Here is a 14,464-nt window from a genome sequence, read left to right as displayed (position 1 = left end):
GAGGGTTCTGCCACAGAAAGCATCTTCCTTCTGATTACAAAAGCTTTAGAAAGGCTTTTTCATCTAGAATGAAAAAATCTGCATTTTTTGGTCTGCAATGTGAATTCAAAGCCATACCATGAGGTGACTGCTCTCCCTACCACCTTCAAAAGCACAAACTGTTCTCACAAACTGTTCTGCATGAACACAGCCTGGATACTTGCAATGCTTCATATACACAAAAGCACGAACAGAATGGCTATGGCCTCTTAAGAAAACCCAACAGCCAGTATGCATCTAAACATCTTAATAACAAGAAAAGGAAATGCAGACATGTAGCAATAGTGGGTTTGCTCAACTGTTTGCTCAGGAAATGACAAACAAAAATTGTAAAGCAGGTCTCAGTCCTGCCATTTGCTCAGTATTTTGTCACCTATCAGTACCCACACAGAGGCAGAAAGCTGACCAGTTGCAGACTTCCCAAACTAAAACAAACACTAGTGACAGACTGCTGCACCACAGAAAGGAAGGCTGAAGTGACAAGCCAGCCGTGTCCTTCACCTACCAGTGTAAGTTCTACCCCTCATGTATTATTAACAGCCAGCACATTAGTGTTCCTAAAAATCAATTCACTGTGGAAAAAAGGCAAAAAAGGAAGTATCAGGCACACTGCTCTGTGAACCTAAACACCAAAGTGAAACACTTCCTAGCTATTTGCAGATCAGCCATGCCAAATTCAAGGCATTGTCTAAGTCATCTGCAAAAGGGTTATAGTTTAACAATCATTAATGACCTCCTTGGCTGTATGGTGTTTGTCTACAATTTCAGTTATGTGCCAGGAAAACTATGAAGCAGTGCTGTGAGCATTTCTGAACATTTTTTCTAGCCTTTCCAGAAGTATGTCACCCAGACATCTGTGGAGTTATGACTGCTGCAGAGAAAAATTTCTCCGTTGTTTTTGCAAGACGTTTACTCTTAATATTTAAGTGGGAGCTTTCATGTTCATGAACATGAAAACAGGGTTATCTCTCTAAAATCAGAGCAGAAGGGTAGGCATGAAGTAGAACTAAGCTGTGAAAGAACTGGGAGGCACACAGCTGCACAGCAGAACAACTAGAGGATCACAGAATATGTCATGTCAGAAACAGCAGGAACACTGTGAGGATTTTTTTTCCCCTCCTGCTACACACCTGCCTTCCTTGCTAAATCTGAATACTTCATATTTCTGCATATGTTGTTTTAGAAATCTTCTAAAATTGCTCTTTTTCACACCACAGACCTGAAAAAGCCACCACCTTCTGTTACACACATGCTACCTACCCATTCTGCCTCACACTGGAAGCCCTCTTCCCTCCCCTCCAATGCCAGGATCTCCACACGGGCCTCTGTTACTTTCCTCAACCCACTGAAATCCATGGAATGGAAAAACCATACAAGATCAAGAAGGATTTGGTACAAACATAAAAATGAAAGAGGTAGCAAGGTCATTTCCTTTTAGTTCAGAGTCAGTATCAAACAACTAATTAATGGAAATTCAAGCACCTTATTTGGGTCAAGACTTCCTTAAGAAATATTGCTTCCTAAACCCAGGGAGCTACAAGTTGTCTTAGTCTTCTGCCATTCTTCTCCATATACTCCTTTTTCCTTGTTTCCCCCCTCCCAACCCTGCCACGAGCATTCCAACACCACAAAAGTAAAAACTATCTATAATGTGTAAAGATAGGTGTATTAAAAGAAAACAAACACTACATTACCCCCTCAAAGATCACATTTAGCCAGTTTCAAGTAATTATTTATTAATAGATGTTTACCAAACCTCTGCTCAACAAAGTTAGAATGTTCTAATACTGCATTTCTTGGCTCAGGGTACTCACTCATTTTAATCTTGCTCTCCACAGTCATGGGTTATATATTTGCTGTGTCATTTGCTTTTCTCAACATACAGGCCTTCAACTAGGCCAGAAGTAACACAATCCCTGTGCCCTCCTTTCAGACTTACTGAAATTGTAGCTTAATTCAAAAAACCTGCTAAAATGTAGGTAACAGTTTGGTAAATCATTGCCTTATCCCAATTGTGAAAATGCAACTTTCAGTCTTACAAAGCAAGAGGACCTGCATAGCTGCATTTCCTAATACAATCTATAAACACTAAAAGCACATAAATTTGCATCAAGTGATTTCAAGCACTACACACTCCAGCATTTTCTAACAGGCTCCAGATGTCAATTACCTCATTTTAGCTCTCATGAAAGAGCAGCTAGCTACTTGTCTCGATTTGTTCTCTTTCCTTCCTTCAATCAGTCTCAGTTCTTCTGAAAAAGAATCTTTATAAGCAATAGGCAATAACATTAAAGTTTCTAAAAATATCAGGGATCTAAGGAAGTGCCCAGAAACTAATCTGGGAATATATATCAGAAGTATTGTGTGTGTGTGTGTGTATATATATATATATATATATATATATATTCTGAAGTGTTCAGAAAGCTACAAGTTCTATCAACATAATAAATGAGTAGGGGGGGAAAAAAGACATTTTAACACAAGCTTTATAGCTTTATGGTTATGCCATTATGGGAAATGTATTATTTCATGCAGTATGAAAATGTGTTACAATCTTGAATGAACTGCATTTTGTGTGTGTGTGTGTGTTGATTGCTAAAATTTTTCTGATGCAGACACAAATCCTTGTATTGGCCCTTTTGGCTAACTACTATCTTTATTCTTATTTACCTTTTGCAGACCACAAATCAGTGCATAGACTGAAACAATCCATAAGCAACAAGTTGAGAACCACTGGTATGTGAAAACAATCCTCCTAATCTGATAATATACATGAATTCTGTTAAGAAGTTGATAAAAAAATAAACAAAATTTAACCACATAACACTGAATTAAAAAAGCAGAACATTTTCCAGCTGTCAAAGAAGGAATTCCTATATAGTAAAACCAGCTGTCCACCACTTCTTTCAAGGCTGTATTTTCAACAGGACCTAAACCACAGTTAAGAAAACAGGGGGGGAAAAGTTTACAGCTCTTAAGTGGAGGGAGATGAGGCTTTAAGTCCTGACAAAAATAACTACCATTAGTCCTTTAAGCTTAGCTGAAATCTGGCAAGCATACTCCCACCACCCCATCACACCTCCTTCCTCAGGACTGGTAGTATCATAATTAAAAAGTAAAACATTTCATCTGATAAAACATTTGAAACAATGACTTGACAATTTAAGGAAGAACCATTTGTGAATATCACTACTCAGGACTACAACAGAACAGAGGCAGTGTTTCCATGGAGAAAAGCAAGTTGTCTGTCCATTTGGGATGGAAACAAAGAGGACATTCTAGAACTCAGCAGTGTAATGTTTGAATTGACTCAAAACAGACTGCATAATCTCTGTCTTCTGCATGCAGACACACACAGCCCAACTCTGAGCAGTGTACTTTGAGGCTAGAACACTATTATACAAATAAATCACAAGTAAAGTGAAACAATTATTTTAATGGTTGATCATGCACTATTGGCCATACACAAGTTCTGCAACACATTTCAAATTTAAAAGACTGAATATTAAATTTAGTTAACACCATTAAGAGGCTAAACACTGTTGGAAAGTGCCTTTCAATATCAACACACTTCTAAGCTCAAAACAAGAGACCACTTGAATTTGTTAATTCAGCTGAGTCTACCAGTGCTTTGCACAACCCACATAAACACTAAGACTAACAAGTATAGAGTAAATATTCTAAAAGGGTTATATAGAATAGGTAACTGCTGAAAATCTCAAAGAGCTCTATTACCAGAGAAGATCCTATGAAATCCCTGTGCCAGTCAAATAGTAGGCACCTAGGTAATAAATTCTGACCATGTCATGAAGAAAATTTAACATGTGGTGCAGAGGAACATGGTTTAGCGTCAGACTTGGTAGAGTTGGATAATGGTTGGACTCAGCAACCTCAAAGGTCTTTTCCAACCAAACTGATTCTATGTACAAAACAAGTCAGAAAATCCCTGCTGTAGAAGCTTGATATGGAAAATGTATTTCAAACCTCACCACAATCCAGTAACTTCACTTTCCTGAGAGAAAAACAAGCTCACCACATGAAGCCCTCTGTTTGAAGAAACAGCCCAAACAGCATTTCTCAAATATCTGTTTCATACCCTTGATGTTCATACCACTACTGCCAAACTTTCAGAAGCTCATGAGTCATTCCTCAAATATCCTGACAATGGTTTAGAGAAATTAACTTGGAATTCTGAACCTGGAAAGTTTTTTCTTCTGATCCATGAGTTACTCCAAAGCTCTTCATAGTTTAAAGTGTCTCTTTAAACACTTTAACTTTTAAAGTGTTTAAGCATCTTCTGTATTAATCAGATCTAATTCCTATTACAACTCTAAAAGCTGTATTTGCAGTCTCCTGGGCTGCTATTAGATTCTTGTAAAAGGTGAGTATATATAATTCCAAAAGCACTTAAAATAATACTTTTAGTTGAACTCAGAGGCTTTTAAAATTCATACACAATTTAAAACCACATTTTGGCTTTGAACAGAATGAATGTCTTCACACTGCAACGTTACTTGCATCTTGCTACCTCTTTATGAGTGTTTCTCCTTGTGTAAGAATGTGCCAGATCACAAAGAGCAGCTTCTGAAAGGTTCAAATAGGAGTAAATTATTTCATCCATAGCAGGTCCACAAAGTGACTAGACTGAGACATATCCATCAACCTTCCTAGTGAAGCAGTTCCACATACGGCAGGCACAGCAGAGGGATAAACTGCAGAAAGCAGGCACTCTCCCTAAATAGCATTTTCTGTTGCCACTGTCTTATTTTGTATCTGAGAAGGAATACAAGTACAGTTCTCCACTACCACATATTATGCATCCTAATTTCTCCTGTTTTGGAATATTGCAATGTCAGCACATGCAGAGTGTGAAAAATGAGCTGCATCCTGGAACAAGTTGTCCTGATCATGACATCTCTTCTGCCACATTCTGGGTCTATTTGAGCTATTTCATACTGAGCAGCCAAGCCCCACCATTTTTCAAGTGTTGGATTGCATTTAGAATGAAGTAATTCCACAAGGCACAATATCTATTGTAAATGTCACGCTAAGCTTCAAAGTCAGTTCTGTAACAAGCAGTTAAACAAAAAAGATGCATTAGGAAGCCTTCATGCATTAACTTCTCACAACTTCTCTTGTAATCATGCAGCAGACTTAATATTTCTAGACATTTACTACTTAAATACAGCTGCTTTGGAGCTATGAATTCACATCAAGGTCTCTCTACATTTAGCCAGTGAAGCCAATTACTGAACTTCTCTCTAAATCTAATGCTCATGACTTAGTGCAAATCCAGCACATTTTGTCAGCTCCAAAGCATTTATTGAGTGAGTAACAAGTTCAGACTGAAACAAGCCAGAAAAAGCACTGTAGGCATTTGATAACAAAGCAGGTCACAAGCAGCAAATTATTATGGTACTGATGTAACAGACTCTGCAGCAGTCACTGCTAAGCCAAATTGATTATCTAGATGTTGCTCAAGAATGTAACTGTACTGTTCAGTGATTACATTGTGGGATTACAGAGGCATCTTCAGGTATCTGTTGAGCTAAAATGAACAGAATTTAAGAATTTATATATGAAACATAAGATATACAGAATTAAGGATCTGAAGATTTCAATAAAGGTTGCATCTGGGAGACTCCATTTGATTACTCATTTGACACACAGGAATTAGAAGAAAGGGACTGTTTAAACTTCAGCTTTATTTTGTCTCCCAGAAACCACAGATTTTTATGTCAATTAATCAAGTAATATGATGATCTGCTCAGGTCCATCACTGCCATAAGAAAAGACATCAAAATAGCATGCATCATTTAACTCAATGTTTATCAAGCTAAGTGCTGTCACCTTGTATTTATTTGGCTAACTAGATCTTCTGCTTACTAGCAGCATCACAATATAAGTGCTGGGATGTGCCCATCAAACCAGTGTTTTACACGTCACTTTTAAGAGTAGAAAACAGTCTGCATTTAAAAATCAGCTGACCAGGTAGGAAAAAGTTATCCAGATCTCAGATCTGATGTTTGCAGATCCTGGTACATGATATACAGATTTTATAAGAAAATAAGCAACAACATCCCCTATAGGTTATATAGGATCATTCTTCTTCGGATACTCCGCTTTGACTCATTCCAGTCCAAGCCAATAAAACCATTCTAGAGCCCTTCATAAAGGCAAATGCTCACCCTATGTGAACCACAAAGCCACAAGTTTCTTGTACTTTGTTCTTCACATAAATATGAATTTTATAAATGACAGATCCTTGGAGAAGTGTATTTCTGTTTAGTCTCTCTAGGCATAATTATTGAACTAACAGAATGAAAGCAATCCTTTGATCTTCTGAAGTGCCTTCAAAATCACTACCAGGATTGACTCCAGCAAATACAAGTTTTAGAATAACTTCAGCCTAACTCAAAATACAGCTCAGTTTAGCTATTGTCAAAATACAAACCCAAATGCCTGGAATAAGTTGGGAAATGTGCCCACTGGTATGACACAGCTCTTTTGACAGTGTCACTGATTTGATGCACAGAATTTGAAACAAAGTGCAGCTGGCAAATTACTCAAACTGTGTCATATCTATAGGATCACTAGCAGACATCCTGAACTATCTTTCAACTCTATTTTAGAGGGCATTTGTTTAGATAATCATTACCTACTCTGAAGTAACTAGTATGTCTGGTGAAACAAAGACACCCAGAGGATATCCACAACGGTCCCAACACTGCAACACAAACACTAAGCCTTGTCATCACTCATCCCACTATCAAGCACCATCACACCACAGTATAAGGACATTCCCATAAATAGCTACTGGGTTTCTCTAACTTCAAAGAGTGAATCTTTTTCCTTAAGAGCTCAGAAGATATTCCTATTTTCCTGTACACTTAAGAGGGGCTGGGGAAGAACAAAAATTGTGGTTTGGGAATCAGCCCAAATACCCTGTGATGCTGTCCCTTGTTGTCCTGGCTAATCCCAAGCTCAACCAGCAACTTTAGATTTGTTTCTTAATGCAAACAGACAGTAAACACTGTATTTCTCTGTCATGGAGATGAACTGTTTTCTGTGTGAGTTCACAGATGCACAGCGTATCCAGGACCAAAGACTTACAGACTATCTTTCGACATCAAGGCTTTTCTGGCAGCCAGGCCTGCATACAAATCTGTATTTCTCCTTCGATTCTGAAGCTGCTGGGTACTTCAAAATAAATAAAAGACAACAGATTTCTAAAACCAAATATTATATTCTTGTAAGATTCACAGAAGTAGGGCTACTGGTAGGAGGGAGACTTGTATTCAAATAGTTTTGAGTTTACCCCAACAACTTTAGATCGGGCCAACTAACTTCTGAAGCAAAATGGAAACCACAAAGTGTTGCCATGAATATATTTGGCAGTAACAGGTCATCAGTATGTTTGGAGATAATATGACCCTTGAATACAATATAGTTAGGAAGACAGCCATTATGAGACACAAATCAACTGAAAAATAGAGTGACAGCGCTAAGTTGGAAAGTAAGACACACAGCTGTTTTTCTACCTTAGAAAGTGCAGGACCTTCACTGCGACCTGGATGAAGAGGATTCTCTCTGCATGTGCTTGGGAAGGGAAAAGGCAGGGTAAAGACCTAGAACTAACTGTACTAGGAATAAGATGAATCAGATCAAAGATGGTGAGAGGCTCAGAACATCAAACCATCAGTCAGATATTACAGCAATGAGATGAGAAAGAGCGTTAATTAAAGCTTCTGCTCTGCAAATGGATTTTAATTCTGCATCAAGGACATTTCCAGTCACCTCATCCTATCCTTCTGCAACTCACCATACTCATTCAGATTCCAAAATGCCTGGAGACTCTTACTAAAAACTTTCTTTCTGTTTCAACGGTATTTGAATACTGAATATGAAGTACAAATAAGAGAGGATGTCTCTAACAGTAAAAAATAATTTGGGGCTAATGAGTATTATTTTTCATCGAATCTACGTTGCTATTTTTAAGCACAGGTTGTTCAATTTTTTAACAAGCTTCCCATCTTTAATTAATAAGGAAGAGCTGATAACTGTTTAAAAGCTTAAAAATCCTCCAAATCACAGGAAATACGATGCAAACTAACACTTCAACTTACCACTATACACATGCATTATAAAAATGTCACTGCTCCAGTCTATTAAAAGATCGGAAAGCACATGATCCTCCTAAGCACACATCACTCTCCACAGAATGAGTCAAGGATTCAGAAGTAGAGAGTTTTCACCCAAGGAAGTATATCATTTACACCTCTTTTGCTAAGGCTGCTAGCAATACTTCTTACATCTCCCGCATTTTTCCAGGGAAATTCTTGCCTTTCCCCAAAGCCCTCCATTTCAGTAACAAGAAGAGTAATTTGCTTGACTGTCCACACTAACTTCTGGTGATGATAATGCACTTTGACCATCACACTAGGTGCATTCAGTCCACAATAAGAGATGATTTTGGAAGAGTAGAGCATCAAGTTTCAGTTACTGGGGATCTAAGCTTTCATTTAAAAAGTTGAAGAAGGAAAACATATCTTGTCAACCTCAAAACCAAAAGCACATAGACAAAGACACAAGGCTTTCTCCCCAATACAATTACAACTGAAAGATGCTGCTTTTTATAGTAAAAAAATTAATTTTGATAGACTTGGGTGAAGCTGTAACTATTTCATGCTCTTTGAAAGCATCAAGCCAGCAATCCCTTTTTAGTTCTCCATGTTCTTAGCCTTTTAAATTAGCACCATGACTGCTATATGGCTGACATATGATGAAGTAGAAGTACAAATACAGAACTTAGATAAATATTGCTGTGATTAAGTGGATTCCACTGTCTTACAGACAGTACAATTATAAAGATCAGGAAAACTGAGCAGCTTTTAACAGTATTTCTTCTTGAAATAATAGAGTGGAGACACATGTTATAAAAGTAAGACTACACAGTACTATTCATCCAAGAGTCTTCTGTCTGAGTTTGTACAAACCACTGATGTGATATTCCAGGTGGACAACTGCTAGGCAAGTGCTAAGGTAGAAATTTGTACAATCTGTGCTTAAATCTACCTTTTAAATTCTTCCCAGCCAGAATTCTTTCAGAGATACACTGTCTAAATTCTCTCGGAGGTCAGGAGCTAGACACTCTCTCTGTGGTGATTTCAAAGTGTCACTTGTCCCACTTTAAGTTACTCAAGTGCAACATCACCCTGCAAAAATAAATTCAGGTAGAGGACAAACACCTGGACAAGCAGAGACACACCAGCAGATGTCTGAAATCATCAGGAACCACACTGCTGACAGAGCTGGCTTCAGTTCTGCCGGTCAAGAAGAGGGAAATGGTTGCTCTAGAAAAAACTGGCATCTATCTGAGGGCAGCTGAGATTACAGCTAATGCAGTATATAATTGCCTTTCATTAAATAACAAAACGCCATCCATCTGAGGCATTTCTAAACATGCCATTCCAATAAGGATTCCAGTGCGCTACTTTTTATACAAGCCAGCAGAGCCAGTAGTCCCCAGGGAATGCCAAAAGATTAAACAAGAGGTGCATTCATTCATGGTCATCATGTTCAAACACTAAAAAACTTGCTTTCAACATACAGAGCTAACATTTGACCCAAATGTTTTAGAGAGGAGGAGAAAAGCACTTCTGAAAAATCATATTGGCAAGGCAGATCGTTCTGTTTCTTTTGAGGGAAGATCTGGTTGGAAATATTTTCAGTCACTTCTAAGAAAAACTTTTACAGGGCTAAGAGGAGGAACACTAAAAGAATTACCCAATCTGCCCAAGCTAAGTAAAGGTTGCCCAGGATATGCACATTCAGAAGATGGTGAATGCATACAGCCAGATAAGAAATCTACAGGAGCTCCAGAAAGTCACAGCAATCAACATATAGAACACTGCTTGTTCCTACAGCACAATCACATGAAGAGATTGTTTATTTCCTAGAGTAACCTCAGTGATGAAGACGGAGGACAGATGTTTTCTGCTCCTCATTAGAAAGTTGAGATCTTCTCCTTAAAAGTAACCATACAACTTTTTTCTTTTTTTTTTTCCCCCCAAATAAAATCTCCCTTTTGATCTCTAAGGATATATACATTTAAAGTCACTTTTCCGCTTCAGCTAATTCATCCCTCTCCCTTCAGCACACACAAAGCTTGAGTGCACTTCAACACAGACAGAAGATCTTCTAGCACATGTAAGAACTGGACAGGAAAAGAACCCTAAAACCTTGTCATTTTAAACCAGGAACTAAAAATCTCTACACATTTTTCATCCTACATTCAGTATGTAAATTAGGAGGGTTTGTACCTGAACAGTTACACATTCCTTAGACTAAGACACATGGCTGTTGGGGCTTGGGGATCTAATTTGCTATCTTGATACACGTTGTGGCAGGTGCACATGGACACCAGAAAAATCACTCTCTGACACAGCTAGTTTCAGAATTACATGCATACTTCTGTTCTTTAAATAAAATTCTTTGCAAAGCAGCAGGCATAAAGGCATTTCCTGTTTTGGAGCTCTTTCTTCCTACATATTAATATAGCTATCATGTTTTAAAATCTTTCTGCTCAAAGATCTCAAAGCAACCTGTGAACTCCTATAAAACCCTACCCATTCACCACACTAAGTGAAGGGATGCGGAAGAAAGTCTTCATTTCACAATCACATTTTTAATCATGAACATACACAGACACAGAGTAAGTTTTCTTCCCCATTCAGTGTTTTGGAAAAGATTTTTTTGTGGTGTTGACTTTTGTTTGTTCTTTGTTTTGTTTAACTATTTAAAATACAAACATGCTATAATGAAAGGGAAAACTAACTGCTGATTTCAAAGCAGCACGCACCACATTAACATGTAAGTAACAGCAACAATTAACTCCTGCCCCATCACAGCTGAGGCACTGAAAAGAGAACAGTGAATGGCCTTAGGTAGCAGTGAGATAGCGGAACAGGAGGGGCCCGCAGCACAGCCTATGCCTGGGATCCTACAGGTCTACTGTTGGCTACAGCTGTGAACTCTGGCTGAGCCACCTGGAAACTGCGGTATCAAGAGCAGTTCACCTGCAAATCAGGAGCTTTGCAAACAACACAAGCAAATATAAAACCAGAAAAAGCCAAAATAAATCGTAAGACAAATCATCACAATAGTCAAATATCAGCATGTAAGTGCAGGATACTGAGGAACTGACTTCATGGTAAGCCTCCTTCCCCTCAGAATCATCTGCTCAAGCCACCCAGAAGTAAGCACATGCTACATCTTCCAAGGTTAAAACTCGAGCAGAAACTGCACTGGAGACCCTCAGGTCCCTACCTGCTCCTCACGAATCACGAAGACACCCACACAGGCATTCTCTGCGGTGGGAAATAGCACGAGGGGGACTCCCAACCCACTCAGGATCCTCTACCTCACACTTAGCTGCGGCCGACCTCTCCCCCCCAGTCTCTAAGTTTATAGAGTTCAGGTACCCCAGGAGCAAAACGGGCAGCCAGCCCCGTCCAAACTGGGACACCGTGGCGGCGGGTGAAGCGGGAAAGGCATCCAAGAGGGGAATAAGGCCAGCAAGCCCGAACACAGGGCTCGGGAACCAGCCAAACCGGCTGCTGTCACCGCGGCCCTGGCAGGCCGGCGAGGAAGCGCAGGCACGTGTGACGGAGGTTAACCTCCTCAGGGGAGAAGAGGCCGGCTCGCGAGGCCTCGCCCCACCCAGCCCAGCATCGCCCCTCCGGCGCTGCCCACCGCCTCGCACCCCGCTCAGGACACCTCCGTCCCGCACTGCGCGCGCACCCTCAGCGCAAGCCTCCTCAGCGCCCCACAGTCCGCTCACCACTACTGGCCGCCCCGCGTCCGCCCCGGGCCCGAGCGCGGGCACAGCGCGGCACCCGTTGAGGCGCCCGGACGGGAAGCTGAGGCCCCAAGGCAGGAGGTGGCCGGCGGCTCCCACCCGCCCTCAGACGGCGCCATCGCCCGCCCGGCAGCACCGCCACCGCCCTCCCCGCGCGGGCCCCAACGGCGGCCTCACCGCTGCCGCCCTCAGCTCCACGCTGCCGCTGCCGCCTTCTCCGGCCGCCGCCAGCGCCGGGCACAGCTCCTGCCGCCGCCTCCTCCTCCCCTTCTGCAGGGGCGGCGGCACCACCCGGCTCGCAGGGGGCGGAGCGGGCAGGCAACGTCTGCGCCCGGCCGGGCCCGCGGCACGGCAAGGCGGAGACTGCAGCAGCAGCAGCCGCGCCTCCCTCCGCGCCCCGTCCTCGCTCCAGCTCCCCCACGTTCTTCTTTCATCTCCTTTTCCCTTTGTCTGGCCCCCCGCTTTGTTCGCCCCTGGGGGTGCCTGCCGCAGCCGGGCAGAGGGCGAAGGAGAAGCTCTCCGCGCTCTCACCCTGCCTGCTTTCCCTGGTGGCGACCACAGGGAGGGCAGGCCCCCAGGCAGGCGCCCGTCCCGGCTGCCGGCGGGGGAAGCCGGTGGAGCGAGGGCTTGCCTCAGGGAGACGGCCCGAGCACTGGTATTGCTGACCCCCCGGTAAACGCGCTGCGGCAGCGGGCGGGTGTGCGTGGGAGGGGAGATGAGACAGGAGGCATGAAGCACATAGCTCTTAATGGATGAATAACTTTACTGTCTGCTTCTTTACTCCATTTTCCTTTTGTCTTGATGCCCAGGAATTTATCATTCCTTCACATTCTCTAAAGTATTGAATATTTTAATTTTCATTGTGTTTGTGAAGCAACACATTGGAACCTGGCCTTATCCCCTTGCTGAAGTTGAAACAACTGTAGCAGCAGCTCCCACACCATCATCAACCATTTAATACCAGTTTCCAAGCCTGAATCAAACAGCTCTGTTTCACTTCTTTACCTCCTATAATCAGACAACAGAGACCAGCCAGAGCTGGCCCGTAACCACTGAATTCAGCACAAAGCAAACCTCAGTTTGCAGTCTCATAGATCATTTAGTTTCTGCATGATGCCATTTGAACAAAAGGGTGATGAGAAAGCAGTTCCATTGCTGGAGCCTGATTGCAATTTGTGTTTCATTTCAGCTTCATTCTTTGGCATTACTCCAGCATGGTAAAGCACAAAATGGTGTGATGCAGTCCTCTAAATAACAGATTTCAACTAGATCAGCATTTAGCTATGTTTGGGAGAATTTCACTTCCTTAGTGTTAAACAGAATCTCTTACTGTAGCCAGTAGATGATATTGAAACAGGTATTGAACAGCTACCTTTCTTTCTTCCTGCAAAACTTGATAAAAGTTTGGCTGAATATGGACTTTGGGATTTAAATATTAGATTGCATTTAGAAGCGCAGAGCCATCAAATGATTGCTTTCAATAACAAAAAATTGACCCTGCAGCCCTTAGCAACAGAAATAATCCCTTATACAAAACAGAGTCAGACTGACTTCAGAGAACACTTGCCCAAAATACCTGCTGACTTGAGAACTACAGCTATGGCCCTTGTAGCCAAGAAAACCGATGGTATCAGGGGGTGCAGCAAGTGTGTCTAGCAGGTTTAGGGAGGCTCTTCTCCTCCTCTACTCTGCCCTGGTGAGACCACACCTGCACTACTGTGACCAGTTTTGGGCTCTGCCGTTCAAGAGAGACAGGGACCTGCCAGAGAGAATATAACACAAAGTCCGAAGGATGATTAGGGAACTTGAGCACCTCCCCTCTGAAGGAAAACTGAAACCTGGGGCTGTTTAGTCTTGAGACGACTGAGAGGGGACCTCATCAATGCATATAAATATGTGTGTGTGGGGGGGTTATCAAGTGGAGAGGGCCAAGCTCTTTTTGGTGGTGCCCAACAGTAAGACAAGAAACAACAGGTACAAGCGTGAACATAGAAGATTTCATCTCAACACGAGAAGAAACTTCTTTACAGTGAGAGTGATAAAACACTGGAACAGACTGCCCAGACAGGTTGTGGAGTCTCCTTCTCTGGACACATTCAAAACCCACCTGGATGCATTCCTGTGCAGACTACCTTAGGTGATCCTGCTTTGAGCTCTGGAGGTCTCTTCCAGCCTCTAATGTACTGTGATACTGTGACCTTTGTCCTTTGTGCTTCTTTCTGCTAGTGTAGATTTGAGCTTTCTGTACTGATCTGATGGTACTAAAGAATGTTTTCATCCAAGTGTATAGTTTTCCCCATCATTATCCTTCATTAATATGAGCTATTCATTACCATGTAGGTACACTGCATGTGTATGCAGTTCATTGCATAACAGTAAAAGTTTTCCTGAGTAATATTTGATGTATCTAGTACAGAGCACAGCAATAAGAAGCCATGTAAAAGTGCAAGCAGTAAATGACAGTGGTGAAGTAATAGATATGCTACAGTTCAAATACCTGAGTAGCTTTCTTTACTCTTGCAAGGATAAGCTAAAAATATCCTGTTAGTCAAGCAAGAATTGAGA

The 14,464-nt window shown here is 41.6% G+C and overlaps 1 protein-coding gene across 8 annotated transcripts in view; it reads right to left on the bottom strand.

The window, feature by feature from the left end:
- CLIP1 (CAP-Gly domain containing linker protein 1) overlaps positions 1-12,202 on the bottom strand; it is a 71,515-nt gene extending 59,313 nt beyond the window's left edge. For 4 of the 8 annotated variants that reach the window (XM_054172894.1, XM_054172893.1, XM_054172886.1 and 1 more), the window contains exon 1: positions 12,077-12,202. The gene's annotated coding sequence lies outside the window, so the exon portion shown is untranslated. The remainder of the gene's footprint in view (positions 1-12,076) is intronic. The other 4 variants (XM_054172890.1, XM_054172889.1, XM_054172891.1 and 1 more) reach the window with 1 other exon arrangement.
- Between the last annotated feature and the right edge of the window lie 2,262 nt (positions 12,203-14,464).

This window comes from Dryobates pubescens, chromosome 25, assembly GCF_014839835.1.
Source record: "Dryobates pubescens isolate bDryPub1 chromosome 25, bDryPub1.pri, whole genome shotgun sequence".
In the NCBI taxonomy this organism is placed as follows: domain Eukaryota; kingdom Metazoa; phylum Chordata; class Aves; order Piciformes; family Picidae; genus Dryobates; species Dryobates pubescens.
This window is presented reverse-complemented; position numbering and strand designations above follow the sequence as displayed.